At 34.9% G+C, this 12761-nt stretch overlaps 1 protein-coding gene across 1 annotated transcript in view; it reads left to right on the top strand.

Moving 5' to 3' along the window:
• Nucleotides 1-12761, top strand: part of Clic (chloride intracellular channel protein 5) — a 200570-nt gene that overhangs the window by 36609 nt on the left and 151200 nt on the right. The gene's annotated exons all lie outside the window — the stretch shown is intronic.

Raw genomic sequence — 12761 nt, forward strand, 5'->3', positions numbered from 1 at the left:
TACCAGGAGCTGGAAAAATGTCAAAGGGAAAATTTCGGAGGGAAATTTTTTTTCTCGCATTTTGGGCCCCCCTGGAGCGACCCTGTGTAAACGTAGCCATCTAAAAAAAAAATCTGATAAATAGTACTTTGTATACTGAATGTGTGTGCCAAATTTCAAGTTTCTATCTTAAATACCAAGGGCGGGAGAAATTTTATCAGGAATTCCCACCATGCCCCAAATTACCGTAAAACACCATGATCTCAGGTAAAAAATTTCCTGAGTCATCCCTAATTACCCTAGGGTCACGTTTCGCCCATCATCCTCTTCAGAATAGAACTGCCTTTCAGGCGGTATGACTCATGTGTCTCCATCATGTATCTAAGGCGGGAAAATGAGGAAAAATGGGATTTTTCGGGTCTAAATATACTTTTTTCAACTTTTAGCCCCCCTGGACCCTCCCCTTTTTAACGCAGATCTGAAAAAAAATCTGGTAAATACTACTCCGTGGGCTGAATGTTTATGCACAATTCCAATTTTCCAGGTGCAAAAGTAAGCCCGCCAAAAAAAAAAAAAAATACCGACAATGTCCCATATTCCCGTATACAGAGGGAAATTTTAAAACATTCCCTGAGACATCCCTAATTACCCTAGGGCCATGTGTCGCACATCATTCTCTTCAGAATAGAACTGCCTTTCAGGCGGTACCATTCACTTGTCTCCATGTATCTAAGGCGGGAAAATGAGGAAAAACGGGATTTTTGGGTAAAAATATCCCTTTTTCAACTTTTTGATCCTTTGGATCCCCCCTGTTTTAACGCAGAAATCTTAAGAAAAAATCTGGTAAATACTACTCGGTGGACTGCATGTTTGTGCAAAATTTCAATCTTCTACGTGCAAAAATAAGCCCGCCAAAAATACTTTACATAACCCCCCCCCCAAAAGTATTACACGAAAATATAAATTTTAGACTTATGACGTCATCACCTCCTATGTCTCGACGCAGGAAGGTGTGAAACCATCCGTAATGTCTTCTGTAATGCCTCTGCACTTGAAAAAAAAATCCGGACGAAAAAGCTCAAATAGGAGAGTTATAACGTAATGCACCATGTAACACCCCGTATGGTACAAATTGTACCATGAGATCCCCAAAGGGATATTGACATTACATGTGTTTTTCGTTTCCAGTTCAAGTGACCATCCCAACATATACGAGGGTCCTTCAAAGTCCGTAAATCCGAAAGATGACACTTGTAGTATGGAAAAATGTTTGCTTTTAGTGTTGTTCCTCACTAGATTGTTGTTAAAGTTTCAGCTATATCCGTCACGTGGTTTTATTGTCATAGTCGATGGAAGAAACAAACTTGTGTTTATTTAGAAAAATGGAAAGAAATTAGTTTTGTGCGGTTATTAAAAACTTCTATTTAAAAGGTTAACACCGAAAGAGATTAAAGCAGAGTTGAAGTTCACCTGTGTTTGCGACTGTTTACAATTGAATTAATGAGTTCAAATGTGGCCGTACATCCACAAATGAACATCGTTCAGGACATCCAATGGGAGTGACTTCATCCGAAGTGATTGACAAAATCCAGCTTTTGAGTGATCGACGAAGCAAAGTGCGCGAAATACTTGAGACCACAAGCATATCATAAGGTACAGAGTATTCAGTTTTGCACAAAAAATTGGGTTTGAAAACAATCTCGTCAAGACGAATGCCGGCGAGTAATCACAATCGTGTGATCGATTCGGAGGCTGGTTTGGCGCTTTCTCATCGCAATCCCGACGAGTTTCTTCGTCGATACTTAACAATGGACGAGATATTGATACATTACTACACTCAGAAACAAAGGAAAGTGTGATTTTAAAGATGATCCAGCTCCGAAGAAGGCGAAGACTGTGAAATCGACCTACAAAGTGATGGCCACAGTTTTTTGGGATCCACGCAGAATCATCTACTACTAATACTTGGAAAAAGGATAAACGAAAAATGGAGAGTATGATGAGTTTTATTGCATCGGTTGAGAGAAGTCAAGAAAAAAGTCCTCATGTGGCAAAGAAAATATCTCTTCCATCAAGACAAGTTTTGATGGCGAAAATTATGGAATTAGAATTATAACATCCCCGTATTTACAAGGTTTGGCCCCCAGTGACTTCATTATATTTCCAAACTTGAAAAAAAATGGCTCAGCAGGAAACGATTCACGTCGATCTAGGTCATCGCCCAATCAGATGCCAATTTTGAAAACCTTCCGAAATAATAATTCTTAGACAGGTTAAAAATTGGAGAACGCTAGGAAGAATGTGTCGAGCTAAAAAGAGATTATATTGAAAAATAAAAAGAAAAAAAAATACCTAAATTGCTTTGTTTAAAATCTTTTTCTAAGGACTTATTGAACAACCCTCACACTAACTTGGGCCTTTCTTTACCCTTGCCGCGCAGTCTCGGCAAAAGATTAATATTCCACTGTGCTGCTAATTTTTCCCCGTGTGCTTTTGTCACTGTTACCATGTTTTCTATATTATATCTTTAGTGGTAGCCTTGTTACAGAGTTTTACATATTGAGGGGTGCAAAGACCTTTGCAGTATAATGCACCTAATTCCAAACTCTTGGTTTGAGCAAAGGAGAGAGATAGCTGTAGTAAAGTAATAATATTCATACATCTCACTTTTCATGACAATAATAATAGTTCTAACCTCTGCTCGAGACTCGAGTGAAGATCCCGTATATTTAAGCAATATATTTAAATCTTATATAGCCTGTTGAAAAGAAACGTTCATCTCCAAATAAACGACCGAATAAAAATCAGAATGTAATTTTTCTTGAAATACTTTCTTTCTTAATTCTTTGCCTTGCAATACTTATTAAAGATTATATATCTAAGCGTAAAGAAGCGAAGCCCACAGTAAGACACACATAAAGGTACTCAAAGTTGTTGATGCTATTGCAACTTAAGTAGAACATTTGTCAACCAGATACAATTTGATTATATATATGTATGTATGCTCATGCAGTATTCTAATAGTAATAAGGTATGAATCTCGAAGCGTTAGGATAGATTGACCCGAACAGTACATATGAAAAAAAAAAAAAATAAATAAATAAAAGAATCACACCAAGCATTACTTCACGCGTGAACAATAGGACGCTTCCATTTCCAGACTTGGGATAGAGGCTTTGGTTTATTGTTAATGCCGGACTCGTATAATGATGTCCGCCATGATAAATGTGGGTGTGTGCGTCCTTCGTGAATAAACTGTAAGCACGTGACAAAATAATAGTTGTAAATGAATAAGCGTGAATTGGTATTGTTGGCATAGGTCATTACACTACCTTCTAAATTATCCAATTCTTTTTATATAAGTGAAAATTAAATCTAGGATGCATTCTTAAAAGAATTGCGGGTTTGAAAATGTAATGCATGTATTACAGAAAATTCATATTTACTTTAATCATTATCTGAATGGACTAAACTGCTTCATCTCTTCATTTAGAAACTTTTTTGTCGTGAGATACCTAGCTTTTTTGTCGTGAGATACCTAGCTTTTTTGAAGGGGGGTAGGACCTAGCTTTTTTGAAGGGGGAGGAAGGAGTTTAAAAAATATTAGTCTTTCCAGGTTTGGTTAATCCTTTTAAATTTTATGGGAACGATAGTTCCCATGGAACAGTGTCTTCTTTTTGGGCGTAAAAATGAATCAATAAAGCTTTTTATCTCGGTTTTTTGTGTTTATTCAAGCATAGAAGCATTGCAGAACGTGTTTCGCAGGAGGGGGTTGCATCTCGGGGTCATGACGTCATACCTGAATGACGTCATAAGGGGACTTTTTTGTTACATCTAAGTTCATTATTTTTTGGTGGGCTTACTTTTGCATCTAGAAGATTGCAATTTTGTACAAATTTAGTGTATACCCTAGTATTTACCATATTTTTTCAGCTCTGTACCTTAACATGGGCAGAATCCAGAGGGGCGACAAGGGGAGAAATGATATTTTTTTCAGGGAAATTTCCTTTTTCCTTCAAATTTCCCGCCCCTGGTACATGATGGGAAAATTTTAAAAATACGATGTCAAAGTGTGCTCCATTCTGAAGAGAACGAGCTATGAGCCATGGTCCTAGGTTAATTAGGGACGTCTCAGGAAATTTTTATATTTAATCCGGGTCATTTAAGGTGGAATGGTTCATTGTGGGAAATTAAAAAAAAAATCCCTTCCTTACTTTTCAAAATAGGAGCCTGGAATTTTGTACATGGACTCACTATATCAGTTGCTATTTCCTGAATTCTTTCTGGTGTCTGCGTTAACACAGGAGCGGCTCCAGAGGGCCCCAAAATGTAAAAAGATGGATTTCTTAAAAACTGAGGGATTTCTGCAAATGTTTCCCCTCAGGTGCATCATAGGGACATTTGGATAGTACTTTTGAAGAGGCAGCTCTATTCTGAAGCGAACGAGCTATAAACGATGATCCTAGGGTAAATAGGGACATGTCAAGAAATTTTAAAGTTAAATTTTGTGTTTTTAGGCCTATTTTGGGTCCATTTTTGATGCTTTCCCACAGAGATAAAAAAAAATCCCTTACCATTCAACCTGTGAGAACAAAATTTGGTACAGTTTTTAAGTACGCTAAGTAGTATCTTTTAAAAAAAATGAGTCTTGTGCGTAGACCCATGTGGGGCCGAAAGGGCCCCAGACATCTTTTTTTAATCCCAAAAATCTCGATTTTCCCTCAAATATTTTCCCTCCGGTACATCATAGGGACATGTAAGTGATACTGTTTGAAAGGCTGTTCCATTCTGAAAAAACGAGCTATGAACCATATCCTAGAGTAAATAGGGATGATACTGTCGCTGCTTATCTGAGACTCAAGAAAAACGCCAAAAAGCCAGAATTTAAAAGGGTTAAGGTACATCGATATTCCCATCTCTGTTTCAGATATAGCGGTATAGCAATATTCTGATATTTTTCTTTAAATCGTACAATTTAAATGATCGAGGCGGTCAGTTTAGTTGGACTGCATCCAACACATCCATACATAAATTCTTCTAGATTACTTTTAATATACAAAGAGCTTTTTTATCTGCTGCCAGCTTTAATTAACATGACTCGTATGTAGTTTTTCTTAATATACATTTACTGCGCATACAAAATGTGTTCAGGTATGTTCATTTAGAACAAAATTCAAATAAATGTGCGCTGTCATATTTTCTAAACTGATAGTTGATTGTAATCGACATTGCGCTCTGTAAAGTTAATTTTATTTGTTTGAACGACAGTCGTCATAGTTTTAATTTTCACTTTTTTATCTGAACTAGGAAAGTTTTGGGTTGAACTGGAAAAGGTTCGAGTAGTTTCCTCCCCCGTATTCATTGGTTCGATTTGAATTTAGCCTCCCTTCCAGCAAAGAGGCTATATGAGACGTGATCTACAGCTTAATGTGGCATCCGAATCACATGAATCGAATCCGGGTCCTCCTGCGTCAAATATGCCTTCGTATTCATGGTACTCTGTTCGGAGCAAGAATATGTTTTGGACTTCATGTGGACTGAGACTCTCAGGTAAATTAACTTAAAATGTAAATAACCACGAGAGACCAGAAAGTTTCCATACTTACCTAGTTCCACGTTTATATATATATATATATATATATATATATATATATATAATATTTATTTATTTAAAATATATGTTCTTCACCTACAGCGACACATTTTTCGCACTAGTGCAAACATAAGCGAATGGCAAGTTTGTAAAATGTCCTGTTCTGTTTTTCAAGTGTTACTACAATGTCATTGCTATCTTTGAAACACTTACCCTTCAAAAATTTTTATTATTGGGAAAAGGAAGAAATCAGAAGGTATAATATCTGAGGAATATGAATGGCAGAATAATAATTACTCTGACGTTTGTGAGGGCAATATGGCATACATGACGGGTCTATTGTTATGAAGTTTTATTATAAATTTGAAAAACTTTCGTCATCTGCAAACCTTTTTTTTTTCTTTCTTCTTCTCAGCTTTGCTAGGTTTATGTAATAGTCTGCAGCAAATCGCATGTTCTTTTGGAAGGTACCTGTCAATATAACACCGTTCATACGTGCTCACCCAAATAAACGAATAGCAATTTCTGGACAGAGACTTACCTTTTTCCGGTGGCGCCGAATCAGGACTTTTCCATTACTTTGAGCTTTGCTTTCCGGATTAGAGAGATCCACTTAGGTCTCATCCATTGTAACCGGGAGAAAAATGAAATCTTTGTCCAAATTAGCTAATTCCATCAATTCTAAGCACTACATTTCCTAATATTGCAGTTAGTCATGGATGATAGTTTCCTCTATGGAGCGTACATTCAGGTGATTTCTCTGGTGCAGGCAGTCCAGAGTTCGATTCCCGGTAAGGACACTCGGTCAGAAAATTCTAAAAGCATTTTCAGGCCGTCCTGAGTGAAGTTTTCCTGAGTTTTTCTCATTCACACCAGGCAGATGTCCTAACGGTCTAAGGTCGTTTCCTTCCCTATTTCACGGGTCGTGTAATCACCAAGTGGCGTTATTCCTCCTACGTGACGGGCTTTAAATCCATACCTGCTGAATATCCAGAAATGTAATTCCTAATCCGAGTGAACATTTCTCTGGTAAGTATATGATGGTCAGTTTTGATTATTGCTTCTCAACCTTCTTGACCATCTTATTGTTCACTGCTGTTGAGGATATCTCGGACCTTCCATTCTGTGATGCTCGTGCGCCCACTTTTATAATATCTGAACTATGCAATAATGGTAGTATAGGATGTAAAATTTTGGCCACATACATCATGCATTTCTCGACGAATTTGGTTTAGATTTGTCTTGAAGAAAGAGGAAGCGAATAAGTTTTCTGTATTCCAAGTTACTCATTTATGCATTTTCATTCATTCAAACACCTAGTAAAGTGAAAACGATATGTTAGTGCAGTTATATTTGGCACATGCAGTACAAAGAGTTAGGGATGCTAAAAGTACAAAAAAAAAAAAAAAAAAAAAAAAAAAAGTTTTTCTGTGTTCCATATGCAAATATATATATATATATAGTATAACCTTGAAGCGCTGAAAGAAGTATAAAACTTTTAAGTATTCCTTCTGTTAATGGAATATTTTATGTGGCCTTGTTACAAAGGTAAGTCCAGTAGAGTTCAAAACATTACTATATAAGTAAAGTCATTGAAAAAGAAGTCATGTCCACGTTGAGCTAAAATGAAAGAAAATGTAGGAATTAGTGTTAAAATACTCTTTAAAAAGTATATAATAATAATAATAATAATAATAATAATAATTTAATATATTGTGAGCTAAAGAAAGCAGAAAAGTCGTTTAAGAAATTTTTAGGTTTATAGTGCTGAGACATCGAGAGGAAATGGTTGACGGCGATTTAATTTGGTTTGATTGGAAGGAAGTGAGAGTTGCATTGAAAAACTAAGAATATAAAAAATGTTGAAGTTGCGGATATAGAAATTATCAACGAGAACAGGAAAACGTATGCATATTAAAGTAATTATGAATAAGCTAAGACTGAATGGAACAATTCGATTAGAAAGACAGATTAAAGCGTAATAGTTGTTTATTTTATTTTTTGAGAGGCAGCTGATTTGTACTTGCACTGTATTGACTTTCTCTTTGTTATTTATTATTGTATAGTTTTTACTTACAACCAGTGACGCCATTATTGTCCGAAATTCCAACATTGGAAAAGATTTTAATAGATTCGTAATTTCAGAAAATCTGTTATACGTTGAAATTTTGTAAAGATTATTACAAAAATATCTGAGTAGTATTAACTGATCTTTCTTCAGAGAAAGGTTTGGAGTTTGTCCTCTTTTAGCATAGGGACTATGTGAGAGCGTGGACCTACATCTTAACACTGGATCAAAACCACATTCACTTTCACCAAAAATCACTCTTGTCTCAGTCACCGATGTAGTTTTGTAGATATATATTTTATTGCTGCAGTCACTATGATTTAACTTTAATGGAATTAAGTTGAAGTGCAGACTTCGGCCATTATACAGGGTGATCAAAAAGAAACGCAGCCTAATGTTGTCTACTTTTGATTGCTGTATTGATATCTATCAATTTGTCCTAGGTGAGAACAGTCTGTATCCCTTTTTTTTTGGGGGGGGGGGACACTTGACACGCTTATAGTTTTCTTGAATTTATTGTACAGATATTTAATGATCGATTTGTATGGTAATGCTTTCCCGGGATATGTCTCATCATTAGGGGCAGGAGTTTTTCGCAATTTGAAATGAAAAATTTCGTATTTTGTCGCTAAGCAAATTATTTTACAAACTCTAATATAAATTATACGAACTCTAATATAGGCCTAATGTAAGTAATAATAATACTACATAGGACAATGAAGTTATTCTTTATGCAGTTACTAACAACAAATTACTTCTTTCTTTTACAAGTCCAACAACTTAAAATACATGATCATAGTATCTTCACGATTGCCATCACAAAACACCATACATGGTATTAGCTATACACCGAAAACACATACCCATGCTAAAACACATACATACAATACATTAGCGCAATATCTTCTTGTATATGTCGTCTGCAAATTATTATTCTGATGCAAAGTGCAGCATGTTGTATGTTTCCAAATTTTCTTTTCATTTGTAGCCTTCTGTCATTGATTACCAAAATGTATTTCGAAAAAAAAAAAAAAAAGTTCACAGTCAGTATTCGTTATTAAAAGCCATATTGCAGACAGGCACAAGTTACCGAAATTTAAATTTTTCTCCCCTTTGGAAAATTTTATTTTTTCTGTATTTTAACAACAAAAATTGATGTTTTAAAAATTCGCAATTTGTCGCGTTTTGCGACTACGCTCAAAATGTCAGTTATCACATTTTGTCGCGACTTCAAAATATCTATTTCCTTACTCAGTCTGAGGTAGTTCGTTGAATAACCAACTGTCGGCTTTGTCGGAAAACTTTCGCAACTTGCGAAAAACTCCTGCCCTACTCATCATAGTTTGCAGCGGTAGTTCCGTATCTCACTTCCTATGCACTTTTCCAGAATGAAAATTATTTCCTCTAGTGCGTACAGGTACACCATGCTGCATGTCCGTACTGCACTGCAAATTCCTTTCTTCAATTTTCACCACACCATCGATCACCTACAACAAAAGACAGAAAAAGGGAATAAATGTTTGCAGCATGGGTTGCGTGTCTTTTGATTACTGTGCATATTGAATTCACGTAATTAGAAAATGTCTTTTATTGGGTAGAATCATTAACTAAAGGCAAGTACTGTGAGAATGTACTGTACTTTCAATATTCAAACTTTTCTGCATGGTACATTATGTATCTTTTTAGTGAACTGTCGAGACTGTTAATAGAAAGAAATCAGTTGCAGGTGTATTTTAATTCCTTAGAAATGTTTCTTGATTTTTGAAGTTGTCCTTTATTTTATAAAAGTGTAATTACTATATTAAACAATATAGAATTAATCAAATTCTTATTTGTTTAAATACGTAAGATAATAATCTGTTTACTCTGAGATCTCTGTGGAAGAAAAGCATGGGATGGGAAACTTATTGTGTATTTTTCCGCTTGTTACGTTGCAGTGGCATGGAAAATCACAGGGCTCGAAATGAACATTGAATATAATTTATAATATAGAAAATTTATCAATCTCTCCCTCTCTTTCTCTCTCTCTTTTTTATGTGGTCTAGAAGTTTCACCAACTATTCTTTATATCCATTTCACATACGTAACGAATAAAGATCCTCGAAGGTGTTAAAATTTACTTCTCAAGCAATGATCTTTGGACATGTGATACGATCAAACTGTCTAGTTTGACATGTTTTATATCGTATCTCTTAATATTTTGCAAATATTGTGTTCTTGGTGTTCTGTCAAATTTTCTTAAGTTGTTCATTCTGAATCGCGAATTGAATGGTTAGTGGTCTATTATTTTGTCATGTTCAGAAGAGATCTATTTTAATTTGCCTTTTAGTAGTATATGAGCGAGTAAATTTACTATGCATAAAAGTATAGAAGTTCATTTCGTAGTTCAGTCAATATTCTGATTAAAATATGGATTCTTTGGAAGATTTAATTTCTTTTCTATTTTGCGATTCTTATTATAAACTAAACAACTTTCCCAGCAGTATAAGGAAGTTACATCGTATGAAAACTGTTAGTCTCTCCGCTATGAAAAGTACAATGATCATATTTTATTCTGTAGGTCCTGTGGACAATGTAAGTGTTGGGCAGGGTCTTCACCTCTCACACAGCAATGAACCCAAACACTCATATGACACACTTTCACTATGGCACAATACAAGGTTTTATGTACATAAGAAGCCGCATTCTTATGGAGGAGGAGAGATTGCTTCATAGCATAACACAGAGCTAAGTTAAGAACGTTAGTAATCAATAACACACAGTTCCGTATAAGGACGACTTTTTTTTTTTCCGGAGAAGGAAAAGAAAGAAAAAAAAAAAAATAAACAGCAAGATCAAAGAGCTAATATGCATTAGCAACCGCAAACAATTTTCTCGAGTTTATGGTTGTTAGTTACGTAATTTCTCTTTTTTTTTTCTGAATGTATCACCAAAGAGGGACTTATCTTTCCTAGGCGTATCATTTATTGTGTACTATATTCTGTAAATTGAACAAATTACTAGCAACCCAAGGTGAAATTGTAATATAAAGAATTTGAATGATAATACAACCTAATTTTACCCGAGTACAAGAATTCATTTACTCACCAAATACTTTGGTACAGTATAGCGTTTTAGAAAGAGTAAACAGGGTTGAATATAATAAAAGACAAAGCCATCCATCCTGTATTACTTCAAGAAGGTACCTATTTCACAAACTCTTTCATCATATGTACTTGGTTGTATCATCCAACAATTTTAGCAAACAAGTCATCAAATGGGTTGTTTTAATTATTAGCTTAAATCTATCTAGAGCAATCGGCGTAGCGGAAAAAGTAGTGTTCGTTGCCTTTTGATTTGTCTTGTTACTGAGGACAAAAATACGTACTGTTTAATTCTGCCGGCCACCCTCAATTGTCCTGTAACAATGGCTGAAGCCAGGTATGGTTAGGGATCTGCATTTTCCGTTTTAATGATAATAACGAAGAGTTGCAGAAAACAAAATAAATCTTACGTGTAGCAACATTGAAGGGATATATATATATATATATATATATATATATATATATATATATATATATATATATATATATATATATATATATATATATATATATATATATATAGTATTTCAATCACGAAATAACGCGATTTGTCAGAATAACACCGAATTTTAACTAATACATGAATGAAATCGCGAAATATCACTGTGTTAAAAATCTAGTATCCCAAGAGCTGAAAAATGTAAGAATAATACACGGAATTCTACCTTAGAAGCTATTGAAAGCGTATGTTTCTCTAAAAGACGCTGTGAAGGTATCGTTTGCAAACAGAGAACACATGAAACTTATGGGAAATCTGTATGCACTTGAAATTATACCAAAAATTTGCTACTCACACTTTTCAAGCAATATTATTATCTGCTTCGAACGTAGACTCCTCTGAGTGTGGACAAGAAAGAACCTGCATATTACGTACGAAGTGACGCATGTAAAAAAGTTTTTATCTGAAGCAAATAATTTAGTTTCTGTTGTTGTTGTAAAAGTGGAATTTGTACTTGAATGTTTCTTTGTGGATGGGGCAGAGAATATTATTTGTAAGTGAAGTGCACAAATTATGAAATCTTAAGTTATGTTCTGTGTAGTTAAAAAGTTTAAAGTGATTTCGTATGAAGCATTTATTCATATTTTCCCTAGAATCCATATGAGAATCGTGATCAAGTTCGTATCCATTGGTCAGATATCTGTGTTGATGCATAGTCAAAGTTTAATCCAAGAAAAATAAAGAGTTGGGATAAAAAATAATACAGAATTTAAGTAGAAAGTAAAACTGAAAGTTCAGGTGTCATGGGACATCGACAGTGGCACTTCACAGGATCGAAGACTATCCGCAGGGTGTGCAGTTGAAGCCTAAATATTGTGAAAGTGAAATCAATATTTACTTGAAATTAAAACTCTGAAACTTTTATAAATATTTTGCAGAATAAAGTTTGTCATTTAATACTTTTAAATTACGTATTAGATGAGTGGATTTTCTTAAATCAGGATATGCTTATTGGATTGTCAAATACGTTGTAACGTTAAACGTGGTATAAGAACCAATGTTATTTTTGAACAGAATTACATACTTTGTGGACGGCCGACCACATTTTCAAAATTGACGATCCGTTTATCAATCATACAGCGGATTGTATCTGATGTTAATTTTCAAATAAAATGAAATTTTTATCGTTTGAACTGTTAATAAATAGGCCAGACGCTTTGTTAATAAGCAAGCATCCAGTAACACTCAGAATTAAAAATCACTAACAACAATTTGAGTCTTATAATGCGTACCCCTCCAATTGTGTATGCGAATAGCCTAGTATTCCTGCAATATTTTGAGTTCCTTCCATGGTACAGTTGGATTACAGGTGGGATCATCCCCGGCTTTGTCCCAATGTTATGTTTATACAATTAGAATTTTGCAGAAAAGTCAGAAATAACTGCGATGCGAACTTCCGTGCTGACCATACATGAGCCAAACAATAGAACATTTGATCGGTTCGAGCATTTCGTGCAGTTCTAGAGATGTTTGGTATCCAATAATATATATAATATACAGGGTGTTTCAAAACACTGACAACGTTTGGGAGGTGATTCC

Source organism: Thermobia domestica, chromosome 10 (assembly GCF_964235325.1).
Source record: "Thermobia domestica chromosome 10, izTheDome1.hap1.1, whole genome shotgun sequence".
NCBI classification, from domain to species: domain Eukaryota; kingdom Metazoa; phylum Arthropoda; class Insecta; order Zygentoma; family Lepismatidae; genus Thermobia; species Thermobia domestica.